Source organism: Macaca thibetana, chromosome 7 (assembly GCF_024542745.1).
Source record: "Macaca thibetana thibetana isolate TM-01 chromosome 7, ASM2454274v1, whole genome shotgun sequence".
Taxonomy (NCBI): domain Eukaryota; kingdom Metazoa; phylum Chordata; class Mammalia; order Primates; family Cercopithecidae; genus Macaca; species Macaca thibetana.
This window is the reverse complement of record NC_065584.1, coordinates 70,217,964-70,238,877: the sequence shown is the minus strand read 5'-3', so window position 1 is coordinate 70,238,877 and position 20,914 is coordinate 70,217,964. Positions and strand designations below refer to the sequence as shown.

The window sequence follows — 20,914 nt, the reverse complement described above, 5'->3', positions numbered from 1 at the left end:
GGTCTCCTGACCTTGTGATCTGCCCACCTGGGACTCCCAAAGTGCTGGGATTACAGGCGTGAGCCACCACGCCCAGCCATGTATATGCTATTTTATAATACCAGTTGATATAGTAACTTAACAGACAAGGCTGAATTTGTTATTAAAAATTTGTCCCAACTGGGAACTTTTTATATTTCAACATTTCTCCAAAACTTTATCTCTTTGTTATTAAAGTTTTTTTTCTAGAATCTGACAAACCAGTTAAGTTTTATTTTTAATGAGATGCAAAACTACATATTAGTTGGGTTAAGTAAAAAGAAAATGTCAAATGCCACACATGAAAGGTTTTTTTGAAGGAGAGATTTGTAATTTTTTTTTTTTCTGGAGAAGATGTCCTTTTGCATCAGGCTCCAGCTAGATTTTGTTTTTTGTTTTTTGCTTTGTTTTGTTTTGTTGTTTTTGAGACAGAGTTTCGCTCTTGTTGCCCAGGCTGGCGTGCAATGGCGCTATCTCGGTTCACCGCAACCTCCCCCTCCCGGGTTCAAGCAATTCTCCTGCCTCAGCTTCCCGAGTAGCTGGGATTATAGGCATGTGCCACCACGGCTAATTTTGTATTTTTAGTAGAGACGGAGTTTCTCCATGTTGGTCAGGCTGGTGACGAACTCCCGACCTCAGGTGATCTGCCCGCCTCAGCCTCCCAAAGTGCTGGGATTACAGGCGTGAACCACTGTGCCCGGCCTCCAGCTAGATTTTGAAGGATGGGCCACTAATGGAGAAAACAAAATAGATACACAATTAAAATTGTTTTAAAGCCTCAAGTTTTCATTGAAACCAGATGAAAGCTGTTTTTACTCCTCCCCATAGCGTCTTTCTTTACAATTTGGTGAATGTAATCACTATTTTAAGGGAAGTATTTAGCCTATTTGTGAATAAAAATTTTTACTGACGTGCCCAAGAAAGATAAAAACAAATGTGTGTATATTCATAATGCTAAACTTAACTTTGAAATGTTAGTGTCTTCAACACTGTCAACTTCTTTATAGACTTTAAAAACTATAAATACTGATTAGTAATTTCCAGACAATACACAATTTTATAAAAGTATAATTTGAATCTCAAAAATGTATCCTATACGTTTTTTTGTTTGTTTGTTTGTTTTTTTGTAGACCAGAGTGCAAGTTCTGTGACAAAAGCAGGTAATTTGGTTTTATTTATTTATTTTTGAGATGGAGTCTCGCTCCGTCGCCCAGGCTGGAGTGCAGTGGCGTGATATCGGGTCACTGTAAGCTCCGCCTCCCGGGTTCACGCCATTCTCCTGCCTCAGCCTCGGGAGTAGCTGGGACTACAGGCGCCCGTCACCACGCCCAGCTAATTTTTTGTATTTTTAGTAGAGACGGGGTTCCACCGTGTTAGCCAGGATGGTCTCCATCTCCTGACCTCGTCATCTGCCCACCTCCGCCTCCCAAAGTGCTGAGATTACAGGCGTGAGCCACCGGGCCCAGCTGCGATTATTACAGAGGAAACAAATTCCTGGAAGTGGAATTCTTGAGTTAAAGAATATTTAGAACTGTTAGAAGAAGTTTCTGGATCAATTAGAAAAACAATTAGGCTATTTTTAGAGATATCCTTGAGGAATTGTGTATTTTTAACTCCCTTCAAGTACATGGAAAAGAGAGAAATATAGTACTGTTTTTTAATAGCAGGAAGGTAGCATTTCATCTTGCCCTCTAATTATAAAATATAATATTCTCTGAGTGATCTAAGTTGCAAAATTTGTAAAGATATATAGTAATAGCTAGAATTTAATTTGGGTTTAGCCTATTTGTCAATAAAAATTTTTACTGATGTGCCCAAGAAAGATAAAAACAAATGTGTGTATATTCATAGTGCTAAAATTAACTTTGAAATGTTAGTGTCTTCAACACTGTCAACTTCTTTATAGACTTTTAAAACTATAAACCCTGATTAGTAATTTCCAGACAATACACAATGGTACAAATACTGAGAAAGTCTGTATTCAAAATTTCTATACTTTTTAAACATGCTTTTTTAATAACTTTCAAAGACACTGGTATCCTAATAGAAAAGAATGATGTGAAGCTGAAAAAGGCAGTGTGTGTCCCATCAAAGAGCTTCACTGCTATGGTTTGCACAGACTGAGAGAGAAGGTTTGGACAGAAGTTAATAACTTCCTTGAGAATAGTCAGTCATCCTCTGTTCTCAGTAAGCATGTCAAAATAGTGGACCAGAGTCTTTGATCGATTAATGTGAGTGATTTAAATCTTCAGGTATATGAACATAGCATTCAAAGTACTATACCTATGGGAAGTTTTTGGCAAAAAGGTGACAAGTATGAATAACTCTTTCAACTTGTTTTTTACAGTTGGCAACAACTCTTCTTGCCATTTCATTGTAAGCATTAATACAAAAAATTTCTTGTTAGTCTGACTACTTACTGGATGGAATTTAAAACATTTTTTTTTTTTATAAATTTATTTATTATTATTATACTTTAAGTTGTAGGGTACATGTGCATAACGTGCAGGTTTGTTACATATGTATACTTGTGCCTTGTTGGTGTGCTGCACCCATCAACTCGTCATTTACATCAGGTATAACTCCCAATGCAATCCCTCCCCCCTCCCCCCCCCCCCCCCCTCCCCATGATAGGCCCCGGTGTGTGATGTTCCCCTTCCTGAGTCCAAGTGATCTCATTGTTCAGTTCCCACCTATGAGTGAGAACATGCAGTGTTTGGTTTTCTGTTCTTGTGATAGTTTGCTAAGAATGATGGTTTCCAGCTGCATCCATGTCCCTACAAAGGACACAAACTCATCCTTTTTGATGGCTGCATAGTATTCCATGGTGTATATGTGCCACATTTTCTTAATCCAATCTGTCACTGATGGACATTTGGGTTGATTCCAAGTCTTTGCTATTGTGAATAGTGCCGCAGTAAACATACGTGTGCATGTGTCTTTATAGCAGCATAATTTATAATCCTTTGGGTATATACCCAGTAATGGGATGGCTGGGTCATATGGTACATCTAGTTCTAGATCCTTGAGGAATCGCCATACTGTTTTCCATAATGGTTGAACTAGTTTACAATCCCACCAACAGTGTAAAAGTGTTCCTATTTCTCCACATCCTCTCCAGCACCTGTTGTTTCCTGACTTTTTAATGATCGCCATTCTAACTGGTGTGAGATGGTATCTCATTGTGGTTTTGATTTGCATTTCTCTGATGGCCAGTGATGATGAGCATTTTTTCATGTGTCTGTTGGCTGTATGAATGTCTTCTTTTAAGAAATGTCTGTTCATATCCTTTGCCCACTTTTGGATGGGGTTGTTTGTTTTTTTCTTGTAAATTTGTTTGAGTTCTTTGTAGGTTCTGGATATTAGCCCTTTGTCAGATGAGTAGATTGCAAAAATTTTCTCCCATTCTGTAGGTTGCCTGTTCACTCTGATGGTAGTTTCTTTTGCTGTGCAGAAGCTCTTTAGTTTAATTAGATCCCATTTGTCAATTTTGGCTTTTGCTGCTGTTGCTTTTGGTGTTTTAGACATGAAGTCCTTGCCCATGCCTATGTCCTGAATGGTACTACCTAGGTTTTCTTCTAGGATTTTTATGGTATTAGGTCTAACATTTCAGTCTCTAATCCATCTTGAATTAATTTTCGTATAAGGAATAAGGAAAGGATCCAGTTTCAGCTTTCTACTTACGGCTAGCCAATTTTCCCAGCACCATTTATTAAATAGGGAATCCTGTCCCCATTTCTTGTTTCTCTCAGGTTTGTCAAAGATCAGATGGCTGTAGATGTGTGGTATTATTTCTGAGGACTCTGTTCTGTTCCATTGGTCTATAGCTCTGTTTTGGTACCAGTACCATGCTGTTTTGGTTACTGTAGCCTTGTAGTATAGTTTGAAGTCAGGTAGCGTGATGCCTCCAGCTTTGTTCTTTTGACTTAGGATTGTCTTGGAGATGCGGGCTCTTTTTTGGTTCCATATGAACTTTACAGCAGTTTTTTCCAATTCTGTGAAGAATCTCGTTGGTAGCTTGATGGGGATGGCATTGAATCTATAAATAACCTTGGGCAGTATGGCCATTTTCACGATATTGATTCTTCCTATCCATGAGCATGGTATGTTCTTCCATTTGTTTGTGTCCTCTTTGATTTCACTGAACAGTGGTTTGTAGTTCTCCTTGAAGAGGTCCTTTACATCCCTTGTAAGTTGGATTCCTAGGTATTTTATTCTCTTTGAAGCAATTGTGAATGGAAGTTCATTCATGATTTGGCTCTCTGTTTGTCTGTTACTGGTGTATAAGAATGCTTGTGATTTTTGCACATTAATTTTGTATCCTGAGACTTTGCTGAAGTTGCTTATCAGCTTAAGGAGATTTTGGGCTGAGACAATGGGGTTTTCTAAATATACAATCATGTCATCTGCAAACAGGGACAATTTGACTTCTTCTTTACCTAACTGAATACCCTTTATTTCTTTCTCTTGCCTGATTGCCCTAGCCAGAACTTCCAACACTGTGTTGAATAGGAGTGGTGAGAGAGGGCATCCCTGTCTTGTGCCAGTTTTCAAAGGGAATTTTTCCAGTTTTTGCCCATTCAGTATGATATTGGCTGTGGGTTTGTCATAGATAGCTCTTATTATTTTGAGATACGTTCCATCAATACCGAATTTATTGAGCGTTTTTAGCATGAAGGGCTGTTGAATTTTGTCAAAAGCCTTTTCTGCATCTATTGAGATAATCATGTGGTTCTTGTCTTTGGTTCTGTTTATATGCTGGATTATGTTTATTGATTTGCGAATGTTGAACCAGCCTTGCATCCCAGGGATGAAGCCCACTTGATCATGGTGGATAAGCTTTTTGATGTGTTGCTGAATCCGGTTTGCCAGTACTTTATTGAGGATTTTTGCATTGATGTTCATCAGGGATATTGGTCTCAAATTCTCTTTTTTTGTTGTGTCTCTGCCAGGCTTTGGTATCAGGATGATGTTGGCCTCATAAAATGAGTTAGGGAGGATTCCCTCTTTTTCTATTGATTGGAATAGTTTCAGAAGGAATGGTACCAACTCCTCCTTGTACCTCTGGTAGAATTCAGCTGTGAATCCATCTGGTCCTGGACTTTTTTTGGTTGGTAGGCTATTAATTATTGCCTCAATTTCAGAGCCTGCTATTGGTCTATTCAGGGATTCAACTTCTTCCTGGTTTAGTCTTGGAAGAGTGTAAGTGTCCAGGAAATTATCCATTTCTTCTAGATTTTCCAGTTTATTTGCGTAGAGGTGTTTATAGTATTCTCTGATGGTAGTTTGTATTTCTGTGGGGTCGGTGCTGATATCCCCTTTATCATTTTTAATTGCGTCAATTTGATTCTTCTCTCTTTTCTTCTTTATTAGTCTTGCTAGTGGTCTGTCAATTTTGTTGATCTTTTCAAAAAACCAACTCCTGGATTCATTGATTTTTTGGAGGGTTTTTTGTGTTTCTATCTCCTTCAGTTCTGCTCTGATCTTAGTTATTTCTTGCCTTCTGCTAGCTTTCGAATGTGTTTGCTCTTGCTTCTCTAGTTCTTTTAATTGCGATGTTAGAGTGTCAATTTTAGATCTTTCCTGCTTTCTCTTGTGGGCATTTAGTGCCTTAAATTTCCCTCTACATACTGCTTTAAATGTGTCCCAGAGATTCTGGTATGTTGTATCTTTGTTCTCATTGGTTTCAAAGAACATCTTTATTTCTGCCTTCATTTCGTTATGTACCCAGTAGTCATTCAGGAGCAGGTTGTTCAGTTTCCATGTAGTTGAGCGGTTTTGATTGAGTTTCTTAGTCCTGAGTTCTAGTTTGATTGCACTGTGGTCTGAGAGACAGTTTGTTATAATTTCTGTTCTTGTACATTTGCTGAGGAGTGCTTTACTTCCAATTACGTGGTCAATTTTGGAGTAAGTACGATGTGGTGCTGAGAAGAATGTATATTCTGTTGATTTGGGGTGGAGAGTTCTATAGATGTCTATTAGGTCTGCTTGCTGCAGAGATGAGTTCAATTCCTGGATATCCTTGTTAACTTTCTGTCTCGTTGATCTGTCTAATGTTGACAGTGGAGTGTTGAAGTCTCCCATTATTATTGTATGGGAATCTAAGTCTCTTTGTAAGTCTCTAAGGACTTGCTTTATGAATGTGGGTGCTCCTGTATTGGGTGCATATATATTTAGGATAGTTAGCTCTTCCTGATGAGTTGATCCCTTTATCATTATGTAATGGCCTTCTTTGTCTCTTTTGATCTTTGATGGTTTAAAGTCTGTTTTATCAGAGACTAGTATTGCAACCCCCGCTTTTTTTTGTTCTCCATTTGCTTGGTAAATCTTCCTCCATCCCTTTATTTTGAGCCTATGTATGTCTCTGCGTGGGAGATGGGTCTCCTGAATACAGCAGACTGATGGGTCTTGACTCTTTATCCAGTTTGCCAGTCTGTGTCTTTTAATTGGAGCATTTAGTCCATTTATATTTAAGGTTAAGATTGTTATGTGTGAACTTGATCCTGCCATTATGATATTAACTGGTTATTTTGCTCGTTAGTTGATGCAGTTTCTTCCTAGCCTCGATGGTCTTTACATTTTGGCATGTTTTTGCAATGGCTGGTACCGGTTGTTCCTTTCCATGTTTAGTGCTTCCTTCAGGGTCTCTTGTAAGGCAGGCCTAGTGGTGACAAAATCTCTAAGCATTTGCTTATCTGTAAAGGATTTTATTTCTCCTTCACTTATGAAACTTAGTTTGGCTGGATATGGAATTCTGGGTTGAAAATTCTTTTCTTTAAGAATGCTGAATATTGGCCCCCACTCTCTTCTGGCTTGGAGAGTTTCTGCCGAGAGATCTGCTGTTAGTCTGATGGGCTTCCCTTTGTGGGTAACCCGACCTTTCTCTCTGGCTGCCCTTAAGAAATTTTCCTTCATTTCAACTTTGGTGAATCTGGCAATTATGTGTCTTGGAGTTGCTCTTCTCGAGGAGTATCTTTGTGGCATTCTCTGTATTTCCTGGATTTGAATGTTGGCCTGCCCTACTAGGTTGGGGAAGTTCTCCTGGATGATATCCTGAAGAGTGTTTTCCAACTTGGTTCCATTTTCCCCCTCACTTTCAGGCACCCCAATCAGACGTAGATTTGGTCTTTTTACATAATCCCATACTTCTTGCAGGCTTTGTTCATTTCTTTTTCTTCTTTTTTCTTTTGGTTTCTCTTCTCGCTTCATTTCATTCATTTGATCCTCAATCGCTGTTACTCTTTCTTCCAGTTGATCGAGTCGGTTACTGAAGCTTGTGCATTTGTCACGTATTTCTCGTGTCATGGTTTTCATCTCTTTCATTTCGTTTATGACCTTCTCTGCATTAATTACTCTAGCCATCAATTCTTCCACTTTTTTTTCAAGATTTTTAGTTTCTTTGCGCTGGGTACGTAATTCCTCCTTTAGCTCTGAGAAATTTGATGGACTGAAGCCTTCTTCTCTCATCTCGTCAAAGTCATTCTCCGTCCAGCTTTGATCCGTTGCTGGCGATGAGCTGCGCTCCTTTGCCGGGGGAGATCGCTCTTATTTTTTGAATTTCCAGCTTTTCTGCCCTGCTTTTTCCCCATCTTTGTGGTTTTATCTGCCTCTGGTCTTTGATGATGGTGATGTACTGATGGGGTTTTGGTGTAGGTGTCCTTCCTGTTTGATAGTTTTCCTTCTAACAGTCAGGACCCTCAGCTGTAGGTCTGTTGGAGATTGCTTGAGGTCCACTCCAGACCCTGTTTGCCTGGGTATCAGCAGCAGAGGCTGCAGAAGATAGAATATTGCTGAACAGCGAGTGTACCTGTCTGATTCTTGCTTTGGAAGCTTCCTCTCAGGGGTGTACTCCACCCTGTGAGGTGTGGGGTGTCAGACTGCCCCTAGTGGGGGATGTCTCCCAGTTAGGTTGCTCAGGGGTCAGGGACCCACTTGAGCAGGGAGTCTGTCCCTTCTCAGATCTCAGCCTCCGTGTTGGGAGATCCACTGCTCTCTTCAAAGCTGTCAGACAGAGTCGTTTGCGTCTGCAGAGTTTTCTGCTGTGTTTCTTATTGTTTACTGTGCCCTGTCCCCAGAGGTGGAGTCTACAGAGACAGGCAGGTTTCCTTGAGCTGCTGTGAGCTCCACCCAGTTCGAGCTTCCCAGCAGCTTTGTTTACCTACTTAAGCCTCAGCAATGGCGGGCGCCCCTCCCCCATCCTCGCTGCTGCCTTGCCAGTAGATCACAGACTGCTGTGCTAGCAATGAGGGAGGCTCCGTGGGTGTGGGACCCTCCCGGCCAGGTGTGGGATATGATCTCCTGGTGTGCCTGTTTGCTTAAAGCGCAGTATTGGGGTGGGAGTTACCCGATTTTCCAGGTGTTGTGTGTCTCAGTTCCCCTGGCTAGGAAAAGGGATTCCCTTCCCCCTTGCGCTTCCCAGGTGAGGCAATGCCTCGCCCTGCTTCAGCTCTCGCTGGTCGGGCTGCAGCAGCTGACCAGCACCGATCGTCCGGCACTCCCCAGTGAGACGAACCCAGTACCTCAATTGAAAATGCAGAAATCACCGGTCTTCTGTGTCGCTCGCGCTGGGAGTTGGCGACTGGAGCTGTTCCTATTCGGCCATCTTGCTCGAATTTAAAAGATTTTATCACTTTTTGGAAAGATGTAGGATTTTAGTGGAAAATATAGACTAGTGTAAGAAAAAAGCAACAAAATTGATTTTATTTTCATCTCTGTTACTGTTATTACAAGATATAGAGTAAGACAGCTAATCGAAAAAATTGTGTCATGTATTTAGCACTACTGGTTGGATATATTAAAAGCATTTCATACCTCCTTTGCCTGTGATAAGTTTATACCACTGGTTTTGAGTTGTTTCCTAATACTGCTACAGTAAACATACTTGTACCTAAATATTTGGAGAGGGTTCAAGTGCCTGCAAATATAATTAAGTTAAAAAGTATCTGGCATGTTGTAATTTGTGTATATGTATGTGTATATATAATGCTAGTAATATATTAACATAATTTTCTTTGTTCATTTATTATTTCATAGAGTAGGATGGCACTAAGTAACCTCTTAGTTGTTCAGTACAGGGTAATACAGAGAGAAGGAAGGCTTCAAGGAAATTGAACATGGCCCTGTAGAATGGGTGGGATATGAATTAGCACAGGGGAAAGAAGAGAGGGTAATACAGAGGAGAGAAGTAGCAGAGATGAAGCACAGGTACAAGAGTAAATATAATCTATGAAAGGAGCTGCAGAGAGGTCACCCTGGCAGGAGCAGAGGCTCCTGGAGCATGAGATCAGATAAGCAAGACTAGTCTGAATTACTGAGAGCCTTCAAAAGTATGCAAAGACATTTAGATTTCATGTGATAGGAAATAAGAAGCCAGTGTAGAGTTTTTAAAGCAGCGATGATTACTTGATGAAAATAGCATTTTAGGAACATCGATCTCTCACTTAGCATTGGAAGATTAATTAAATCAGGTTGGTGTTACAGGTAAGAGTACCAGCTAAGAAGCAGTCATGATAGTATAGTATTTTAAGATAGACAAATGATGGGCTGATGTAGGTTGGTAGCAGTGAGAATGGGAGGAAGAAATTCGTATCAGAAACACTATTGACAAAATGTGATTTAATGACCAACTAGATGTGAAGGGTAAAGAATTCAGCATTTTAACGTTCTCTGCATAAGAGATAGGAAAAACACAGTGCCATTAATAGAACATCTTCATTTCAATAGTAAGAACTAATTTCATTTTCTTTTTGTGTAACCCTAACTTATAAACTTATGAGAAAAAATATTAAGTTGAGTTTGAAAAAAGTACGGCCAGATGGCAGATATAAAACTCATCAAAACTGGCTTCTAGAAACTGACAAGGAAAAGAAAGGAAGGGCTTGTAAGGATTCTTCTCTGGGAATAATAGAAATACCCATGAGAATTTCTTTGGAATGACAGCAATTTAGATTGTATAACCCCATTTCCCAAATAATTAAACTCTTTCCATGGAGTTTAGTGCTAAAAGTCAGAATGTCCAAAGTTATTCTGAATGATAAAGATTATTCATAAGAGCTGTATTTCAAGCCGTTCAAAGATAGGCCAGATGTCAAGGCTGCAGTTTGAGATATCATCCTTCAAAAGGCAATAATATGTAACTCCTCTACTGGGCAAACAGCAGATCACTTTCTGAAGTGATGTCATTCAGACTGAGAATTATCAGAAGTAGCCTGATGTGTGAATATTTTAAAGTCCAGATATAAGCAGCTGGAGACTGCATGTAGAAAGGATTTTTTTTTTTTTTTTTTTAAGATGGAGTTTCACTCTGTCACCCAGGCTAGAGTGCAGTGGCATGATCCCGGCTCACTGCAACCTCCGCCTCCCAGGTTCAAGTGATTCTCCTGCCTCAGCCCCCCGAGTAGCTGAGATTACAGGTGCCCGCCACCGCGCCCAGCTAATTTTTCTATTTTTAGTAGAGACGGGGTTTCACCATGTTGGCAAGGCTGGCCTCAAACTCCTGACCTTGTGATCCACCCGCCTTGGCCCCACAAAGTGCTGGGATTACAGGCATGAGCCACCGTGCCCAACCAGAAAGAATTTTACTAATTATTTTGTTTAAGAAGGCACATGATGAGGATGGACAATGAATAGTTATTGTAAATCTTTGCTTATTTGCCCCTCTTTGTTCCTGCCAGACTGACCTCTATTCAGTTCCTCTCATAGATTATATTCATCCTTGTACCTGTGCTTCACCTATGCTGCTTTTTTTCTATACCTTACCCCCTTTTCTTTCCTCTTTGCTTTTTCATATCCCACCCATTCTACAGGACCAAGTTCAATTCCCTTGAAGCCTTCCTTCTCTCTGTATTACCTGTACTGTACAACTAAGAGGTTACTTAGTACAATCCTACTCTATGAAATAATAAATGAACAAGAAAAAAAAAGTAATTTATTACTAGCATGATATGTATATATATATAAGCTAATAAGCAAATATTTACAGCAACTATTCATTCATATTATCTAAGTGATTTACTCAAATAGGTATTTCTACCAAAGTTAGGTAACAAAACACATACCAGAAGAGGCAGATAACTGCATATCACCCAAACCTAAACTAATCTAAGGAAAAATAACAAATTACAATTTTTACATGTCATGTTTTGTAGAGTTTCTGAAAATCCTTGAGGATTTTATCAGGAGACAGGTTTGTGACTATTTTCTTAGCACACAGATGAGAATTGTTCTGCTAATTAAGATGAAACAATAATTTTCATTTGGCCTTACAGAGCTGGCGCTTTAGGTGACCATATGGTACCTTGAGAGGAGGGAAGGGGACCTATTTGCCTCCTCTGCTCTATAAGCTGTCATCTTGGGGGACAGAGAAGGTGGTGGGCCAGTCCTTGTGTCCTTTCCACCTCCCATGCCCATACATTACCCATCTGTTCAAAAGGAGAGGAAGAGGCATTAAGGGATGGAGGGTGACTATGTATTACTTACCCATTTTTGAGTAAATGTTTGTTATTCCAAAAAAAATTGACAAAGTATCTTCCATAACTCTCTAAATCATAATCATTATAAATAAATGAGGCCTTAATTATTTGCTGCCAATTTCCGGATATTTTCTAGAATACATAGATCTATATATATTGTTAACAGTACAAATACTGTAAGTCTAAAGGAAATCACATGAAAAGTCTATCTCTGTGATCACTCACAGTAAATAAATTTGAACATAAGTGTAATTCACACTTAAGATCATTGTAACTCAGTCCCTGATATAGTTTACTAGTGTCCTGTCAGTTCAAAAGAGTTAATTTGTTCCTATGTTACTAACTTACTACCAAAGAATAATCTAGGTACTGAGAATAAAGCCCATTAATCCTTACTACTAACACTTTAACGCATAAAAGAAAGATGTATGTGATTTAATTTCAAGTCATCTATGGTGCTTGAAAAGTATTAACTGTGAAGTGAATGGATATTAAAGAATGAAAATTACATTTACAAGTGGCATATGAAAATCAGGAATCAGGAAAAAAAAATGAAAGTCAGTCTTACAGTCTTACTAAGAGAATAGTCTCAAACCTGTCTCCTGGTAAAATCCTCAAGGATTTTCAGAAACTCTACGAAACACGACATGTGAAAATTGTAATTTGTTATTTTTCCTTAGATTAGTTTAGGTTTGGGCAATATGCAGTATCTACCTCTTTTGGTATGTGTTTTGTTACCTAACTTTGGTAGAAATACCTATTTTGAGTAAATCATCTAGTTAATATTAATGAATAGTTGCTGTAAATCTTTGCTTATTAGCTTATGTATATATATCATGCTAGTAACATATTAATATGTTTTTTCTTGTTCATTTATTATTTCATAGAGTAAGATGGTTCTGAGTCACCTCTTAATTCTTCAGTCTTTCTCTGCATTAAGAATTCCTTGTCTATAAAATACAAAAGAAGTATGTATGTTTCTACACTATTTTGTGATAAATGAAAATATAAACATATGTGGTATGGGCTTTATAACATTTTCTATTTTCTATGTTGTGATGTTATACTAATTAAATAAAGTATAGTCTATGATGAGTATGCATCATAACAATTTCAGAGCAATCTGCCTATTCGTGGTTATATAGCAACTAAATTTGATGTTTTAGAAAAGTAAATCACTCTTATTTATGTAAAAAGATTAGGACTCTGTAAAATATCTAAGCCCAATAAAATGCAATTTTAAACTGCCAGAAAGAAGCAGTGGCTACCTGAAAGTCCAATAATACCATGAATGAAATTATACTTCAGATTTCTATTTATTTTATCCTTATCTTGAAACCAAGGATTGATTCCCCATAAGAAAAAGACTGTGAGGACAGTATAATTGGGCAGTTTTCAAAACAATATTTAAGAAGGAAACAACTTATCACTCAATTTTTAACAAAAGACACTCTAAAAATAGTGAAACTGTGATATTTTAAATAAGACAATGATGTAACCAACAAACTCCATTTCCAGCTGAAAGAAATCAGGATACATCAAGATACTCTATGAGCCTTCAGTTGTAACTTAAGCATATGCTCACATGGGGAGTAGGAGAGTAAAACACAAACACAAGAATAAGGCAAAAAGAGAGACTTTCCCACTCATCTACATCCTTTTTAAAAAATACCACTGATGTACCCCATTACAATTCTTAGAAATCAAATAATTTTAAATGGGATCATTGAAATGGTTGACACTGAATTTGTTTTTTCCTACTTTCTGTCACATGCCTGCTTATTTTTGACTCCGATGCTTCTTCCATAGAAGATGCATAAGCAGTCCACATTCAAGGCAACTTCATTCATTTGTAAGCTTCTTCTTTTTTCTTCTGACAAATTATGAAATCAAAAGAAGAGCTGAAACCAGCCTGACCAACATGGTGAAACTCCATCTCTACTAAAAGTACAAAAAATTAGCTGGGTATGATGGCACATCCCTGTAATCTCAGCTACTTGGGAGGCTGAGGCAGGAGAAGCCCTTGAACCCAGGAGTTGGAGGTTGCAGTGAGCTGAGATAATGCCACTGCACTCCATCCTGGCAAGACTCCTTCTAAAAAAAAAAAAAAAAAAAGGAAGAGAAAGAAGGTGAAGAAGAAAAGAAGAAGATGAAAAAGAAGAAAAGAAGACGACGAAGAAGAAGACAAAGGAAGAAAAAGAAGACGAAGAACAAGAGGAACTGAAATACCTTTACTTAGTTATTACTTAGGGTGAAATTTTATCTAACATATTTCTCACCAAACCAAGTGAGAGAAATCTGTTCTTTTTAGATAACTGCTCTATCATTCAATGTTATTCTGCAAAGATTATTGACAAACTATATACTATAAATCTTCACATCAATTAATTGACTTTCTTTTATTCTTGAAACCTACCTTTAGGAGGTCAGCATCAAAATTTCAGCCCGTTACTTTAAAATAAGAAATGTAAATGTACTCCTTATTCCCAACATATGTGTGCTATATTTATTCATAAACAATATTCTATTGATTTTTGAGAGCCTATTGGGCTGGTTACCAAATATACAGGGGTAAATACATTGTCCCTACCCTTATGGAGCCTCATGGGCTTGTTATGGGAATTGAGTTTTCTTGGGGATGTTACATATGATTTAAATATCCCCTGATAGACAAAGTGAAAGAGCCCAATAAAATTGTAACTTAATCTTAATTTATTCTATTATCTCAGTCACTTTCTAATGTTTTTAGGGAATTAAGCAAAATAACTCCATTATCTTCTGTTACGTACTTTCCTGATAGTATCATCCAATACACTTAGTGCTGCCATGGGCCAACTGGAATCCAGGGGACAATCTAGACATCTAACTTACAAAACCTTAATTAAGCCTTGAGTAAAATTATACCAAAGGTAGTATTTTAAAATCCAAAAGTTGAAATAAAATTATTTTAGTGATACTATAAAGAAGGAAATATTGCTTTATTTTCTGTGTTCTCATTTTTAAAGGAGGTGAAACAAAAGTAAAGAAAACAAAGTTTCACATATTTTAATTTTCATATCTAACTTTTATGTTTATTATTCACCTAAGTAGATATTAACTGATGATATGATTGATTGGCGAGCTTCATTTTTCAAGGTTACCTAAAAGATAGTAGTCAATGTTTAAAATATAGGTAATATTTTGGTACCTTGTCTACTTTTAATATTAATGACATTGAAAAGGGAATGTCATATATCTAATCTAAGCACAGTTGAATATACACATACCAAGTTTTTTCTGTGTTCTATTTAATCTCAACAGTAAATCCAAGTTTCTTGCTGAATTTCAAGGCATGAAGTAACTTCTTAATGTTAATGTAAATCTAAAAGTCAAACTTAATGCAGCATGGTAAATAAAATGACCCAGGAATTGTGAGATCTGAGTACAGCTTATTCTCACTTTATCACTGTTTTCCTATCTAACACACTCTCTCGTTCACAGTATTTAAAACCTTTTAGCCACTTGAAAAAGGTATTATAACTTGCTATGGATGAAAACTCCTTTTATAATCTATCCTTACAGAGAATTTTGTAAAAAGACTTCATATGATATATATCTACAGTAGAAACACCTAAAAGGCTGTATAGAACAAGTGTTTAGAAGGTGCTATTCACAAAATAATTACCTAACAAATATGCATAAATGAGTGAACGACAGTACTTTGTGTAATTATGTATCTTAGGAGCTAAATTATCTACATTATTTCTTTGTTTCCTTTATTCCAGTAATTCTTTATCTTTTTTCAGTTTCTTTTTCCTTTGCTTTATTTTCCCTTTCTTTTCTTTTGGAGACAGGGTCTTGCTCTATTACCCAGTCTGGAGTGCAGTGGCACAGTCTTAGCTTACTCTAACCTCAGTCTCCTGGGCTCAAGCGATCCTCCAACGTCAGCCTTCCTAGAATTGGGGACCACAGGCATGCACCACAATACCTGGCTGATAACTTTTTACATAGCAAAATGGTTTGGGGAGAAGGGCTGAATTAGATTTGATTAATTTTGAAGTTATAGTAGAAATCGACAAATTAATTCATACCTGATTAGTAATGAGGCTTTAAAGGTAAATATTGTTGGCTGTATCTCCAAAATTTTTCTTGCTTTTCTCCCTTTTTTAAAATGCATGTATATCCAGCCAATGATACCAGTTGACAATAAGAGGGACATGTAAGGGACAATCTTATATGCAGACAGAGATGATAGTCACATCCCAGGAGTCATTTAAGAGAAAAATGTGAATACCAAAATACATCTATTTTGATATCTATCAATTGATACCTGAAATTTCTCCATCAGATATTTCCATGTTTGAGTTAAAGCTTTGTACTGTAATAAATTGTAGATATGCCTTTTTGTGAATCACATAACATCATCATAAAGTTCAGGACAAGTGCTAAGCATCTTTAGGGGGAGAATATGAGGATACTTAGATTCTTGATAGGAAATGAGTGAAGTATCATTGGGGTAAATTTCTGCTAAGCATTAAGTTTTTGTTTTGAGTTTTTTCTCTCTCTCTAGAATTCTCTATTAGTATCAGAACTCCATTTTAATTATTACTACCAAATTATTTTAGACTTTGCTCTTTGAGAAATAAAGACAAACTTTCCACTTTCACAGTTCTGTCCCATGACTAGCCCAAACGATTGTTACTTTGACTATTTGATACCAGGTGTAAAAAAGAAAAAAAATGCGGCCCAAAATCATTTTAAGAAACATAAGAATTTTCTAAGCTTCGACTTTTTTAGGGGATGGGTGCCAAAGATGGCCAAATAGGAACAGCTCCAGCCTCCAACTCCCAGCATGAGTGACACAGAAGACAGGTGATTTCTGCATTTTCAACTGAGGTACCAGGTTCATCTCACTGGGGCGTGTCAGACAGTCGATGCTGGTCCATGGTGCAGCCCGAACAGCAAGAGCTGAAGCAGAGCAAGCCATCGCCTCACCTGGGAAGTGCAAGGGGGAAGGGAATTCCTTTTCCTAGCCAAGGGAAATTGAGACACACAACACCTGGAAAATCAGGTAACTCCCACCCTAATACTGCACTTTATCAAGGGTCTTAGCAAACCGTACACCAGGAGATTATATCCCACACCTGACCCAGAGGGTCCCACGCCAACAGAGCCTCCCTCATTGCTAGCACAGCAGTCTGAGATCTCACTGCAAGGCGACAGTGAGGCTGGGGGAGGGGCGCCCACCATTGCTGAGGCTTAAGTAGGTAAACAAAGCCCCCAGGAAGCTCAAATTGGTTGGAACCCACCACAACTCAAGGATGCCTGCCGGCCTCTGTAGGCTCCACCCCTGGGGACAGGGCATAGCTAAACAAAAACAACAGAAACCTCTGCAGGGGTAAAAGTCCCTGTCTGACAGCTTTGAAGAGAGCAGTGGTTCTCGCAGCATGGAGGTTGAGATCTGAGAATGGACAGTCTGCCTGCTCAAGTGGGTCGCTGACCCCTGAGTAGCCTAACTGGGAGACATCCCCCATTAGGTGCAGACCAACACCTCACACCTCACATGGCTGGGTACACTCCTGAGACGAAGATTCCAGAGCAAGAATCAGACAGCAACACTTGCTGTTCAGCAATATTCTATCTTCTGCAGCCTCTACTGCTGATACCCAGGCAAACAGGGTCTGGAGTGGACCTCAGGCAAACTCCAACACACCTGCAGCTGAGGATCCTGACTGTTAGAAGGAAAACTAACAAACAGAAAGGACACCCACACCAAAACCCCATCAGTACATCACCATCATCAAAGACCAAAGGCAGAGAAAACCACAAAGATGGGGAAAAAGCAGTGCAGAAAAGCTGGACATTCAAAAAATCAGAGTGCATCTCCCCCTCCAAAGGAGCGCAGCTCATCGCCAGCAACAGATCAAAGCTGGACGGAGAATGATTTTGACAAGTTGAGAGAAAAAGGCTTCAGTCAATCAAACGTCTCAGAGCTAAAGGAGGAACTACGTACCCAGCGCAAAGAAACTAAAAACGTTGAAAAAAGAATGGATGAATGGATAACTAGAATAATCAATGCAGAAAAGACCTTAAAAGAACTGATAGAGATGAAAACCATGACACAAGAACTACGTGACAAATGCACAAGCTTCAGTAACCGACTCGATAAACTGGAGGAAAGAGTATCAGTGATTGAAGATCAAATGAATGAAATGAAGTGAGAAGGAAAGTCTAGAGGAAAAAAAGGAAAAAGAAATGAACAAAGCCTCCAAGAAATATGGGATTATGTGAAAAGACCAAATCTACGTCTGATTGGTGTGCCTGAAAGTGAGGGGGAAAATGGAACCAAGTCGGAAAACACTTTTCAGGATATCATCCAGGAGAACTTCCCCAACCTAGTAAGACAGGCCAACATTCAAATTCAGGAAATACAGAGAATGCCACAAAGATACTCCTCGAGAAGAGCAACTCCAAGACACATAATTATCAGATTCACCAAAGTTGAAATGAAGGAAAAAATGTTAAGGGCAGCCAGAGAGAAAGCTCGGGTTACCCACAAAGGGAAGCCCATCAGACTGACAGCAGATCTCTCAGCAGAAACTCTCCAAGCCAGAAGAGAGTGGGGGCCAATATTCAACATTCTTAAAGAAAAGAATTTTCAACCTAGAATTTCATATCAGGCCAAACTGAGTTTCATAAGTGAAGGAGAAATAAAATCCTTTACAGACAAGCAAATGCTTAGAGATTTTGCCAACACCAGGCCTGCCCTACAAGAGATCCTGAAGGAAGCACTAAATGTGGAAATGAACAACTGGTACCAACCATTGCAAAAACATGCCAAAATGTAAAGACCATCAATGCTAGGAAGAAACTGCATCAACTAATGAGCAAAATAACCAGCTAATATCATAATGACAGGATCAAGTTCACACATAACAATATTAACCTTAAATGTAAATGGACTAAATGGTCCAACTAAAAGACACAGACTGGCAAATTGCATAGTCAAGACCCATCAGGTTACTGGATTCAGGAGACCCATCTCATATGCAGAGACACACATAGGCTCAAAATAAAGGGATGGAGGAAGATCTACCAAGCAAATGGAGAACAAAAATAGGAAAGGGTTGCAATCCTAGTCTCTGATAAAACAGACTTTAAACCATCACAGATCAAAAGAGACAAAGAAGGCCATTACATAATGATAAAGGGATCAATTCATCAGGAAGAGCTAACTATCCTAAATATATATGCACCCAATACAGGAGCACCCACATTCATAAAGCAAGTCCTTAGAGACTTACAAAGAGACTTAGACTCCCATACAATAATCATGGGAGACTTTAACACCCCACTGTCAACATTAGACAGATCAACGAGACAGAAAGTTAAAAAGGATATCCAGGAATTGAACTCAACTCTGCACCAAGCGGACCTAATAGACATCTACAGAACTCTGCACCCCAAAGCAACAGAATATACATTCTTCTCAGCACCACATCGCACTTATTCCAAAATTGACCACATAGTTGGTCAAAGCACTTATCAACAAATGTAAAAGAATAGAAATTATAACAAACTGTCTCTCAGACCACAGTGCAATCAAACTAGAACTCAGGACTAAGAAACTCAATCAAAACCTCTGAACTACATGGAAACTGAACAACCTGCTCCTGAATGACTACTGGGTACATAATGAAATGAAGGCAGAAATAAAGATGTTCTTTGAAACCAATGAGAACAAAGATACAACATACCAGAATCTCTGGGACACATTTAAAGCAGTGTGTAGAGGGAAATTTATAGCACTAAATGCCCACAAGAGAAAGCAGGAAAGATCTAAAATTGACACCTTAACATCACAATTAAAAGAACTAGAGAAGCAAGAGCAAACACATTCAAAAGCTAGCAGAAGGCAAGAAATAACTAAGATCAGAGCAGAACTGAAGGAGATAGAGACACAAAAAACCCTCCAAAAAGTCAATGAATCCAGGAGCTGGTTTTTTGAGAAGAACAACAAAATAGATAGCCCACTAGCAAGACTAACAAAGAAGAAAAGAGAGAAGAATCAAATAGATTCAATAAAAAGTGATAAAGGGGATATCACCACTGACCCCACAGAAATACAAACTACCATCAGAGAATACTATAAACACCTCTATGCAAATAAACTAGAAAACCTAGAAGAAATGGATAATTTCCTGGACACTTACACTCTCCCAAGATTAAACCTGGAAGAAATTGAATCCCTGAATAGACCAATAGCAGGCTTTGAAATTGAGGCAATAATTAATAGCCTACCAACCAGAAAAAGTCCAGGAACCAGATGGATTCACAGCTGAATTATACCAGAGATACAAGGAGGAGCTGGTACCATTTCTTCTGAATCTATTTCAATCAATAGAAAAAGAATGAATCCTCCCTAACTCATTTTATGAGGCCAACATCATCCTGATACCAAAGCCTGGCAGAGATACAACAAAAAAAGAGAATTTTAGACCAATATCCCTGCTGAACATCAATGCAAAAATCCTCAATAAAATACTGGCAAACCGAATCCAACAGCACATCAAAAAGCTTATCCACCATGATCAAGTGGGCTTCATCCCTGGGATGCAAGGCTGGTTCAACATACGCAAATCAATAAACGTAATCCAGCATATAAACAGAACCAAAGACAAAAACCACATGATTATCTCAATAGATGGAGAAAAGGCCTTTGACAAAATTCAACAGCCATTCATGCTAAAAACTCTCAATAAATTCGGTATTGATGGAACGTATCTCAAAATAGTAAGAGCTATTTATGACAAATCCATAACCAATATCATACTGAATAGACAAAAACTGGAAGCATTCCCTTTGAAAACTGGCACAAGACAGAGATGCGCTCTCTCACCACTCCTGTTCAACATAGTGTTGGAAGTTCTGGCTAGGGCAATCAGGCAAGAGAAAGAAATAAAGGGTATTCACTTAGGAAAAGAAGAAGTCAAATTGTCCCTGTTTGCAGATGACATGATTGTATATTTAGAAAACCCCATCGTCTCAGCCCAAAACCTCCTTAAGCTGATAAGCAACTTCAGCAAAGTCTCAGTATACAAAATCAATGTGCAAAAATCACAAGCATTCTTATACACCAGTAACAGACAAACAGAGAGCCAAATCATGAATGAACTCCCATTCACAATTGCTTCAAAGAGAATAAAATACCTAGGAATCCAACTTACAAGGGATGTAAAGGACCTCTTCAAGGAGAACTACAAACCACTGTTCAGTGAAATAAAAGAGGACACAAACAAATGGAAGAACATACCATGCTCATGGATAGGAAGAATCAATATTGTGAAAATGGCCATACTGCCCAAGGTAATTTATAGATTCAATGCCATCCCCATCAAGCTACCAATGATTTTCTTCACAGAATTGGAAAAACCTGCTTTAAAGTT

At 38.4% G+C, this 20,914-nt stretch overlaps 1 protein-coding gene across 10 annotated transcripts in view; it reads left to right on the top strand.

The window, feature by feature from the left end:
- The window catches only part of MIPOL1 (mirror-image polydactyly 1), a 404,420-nt gene that overhangs the window by 335,646 nt on the left and 47,860 nt on the right, over positions 1-20,914 (top strand). The gene's annotated exons all lie outside the window — the stretch shown is intronic.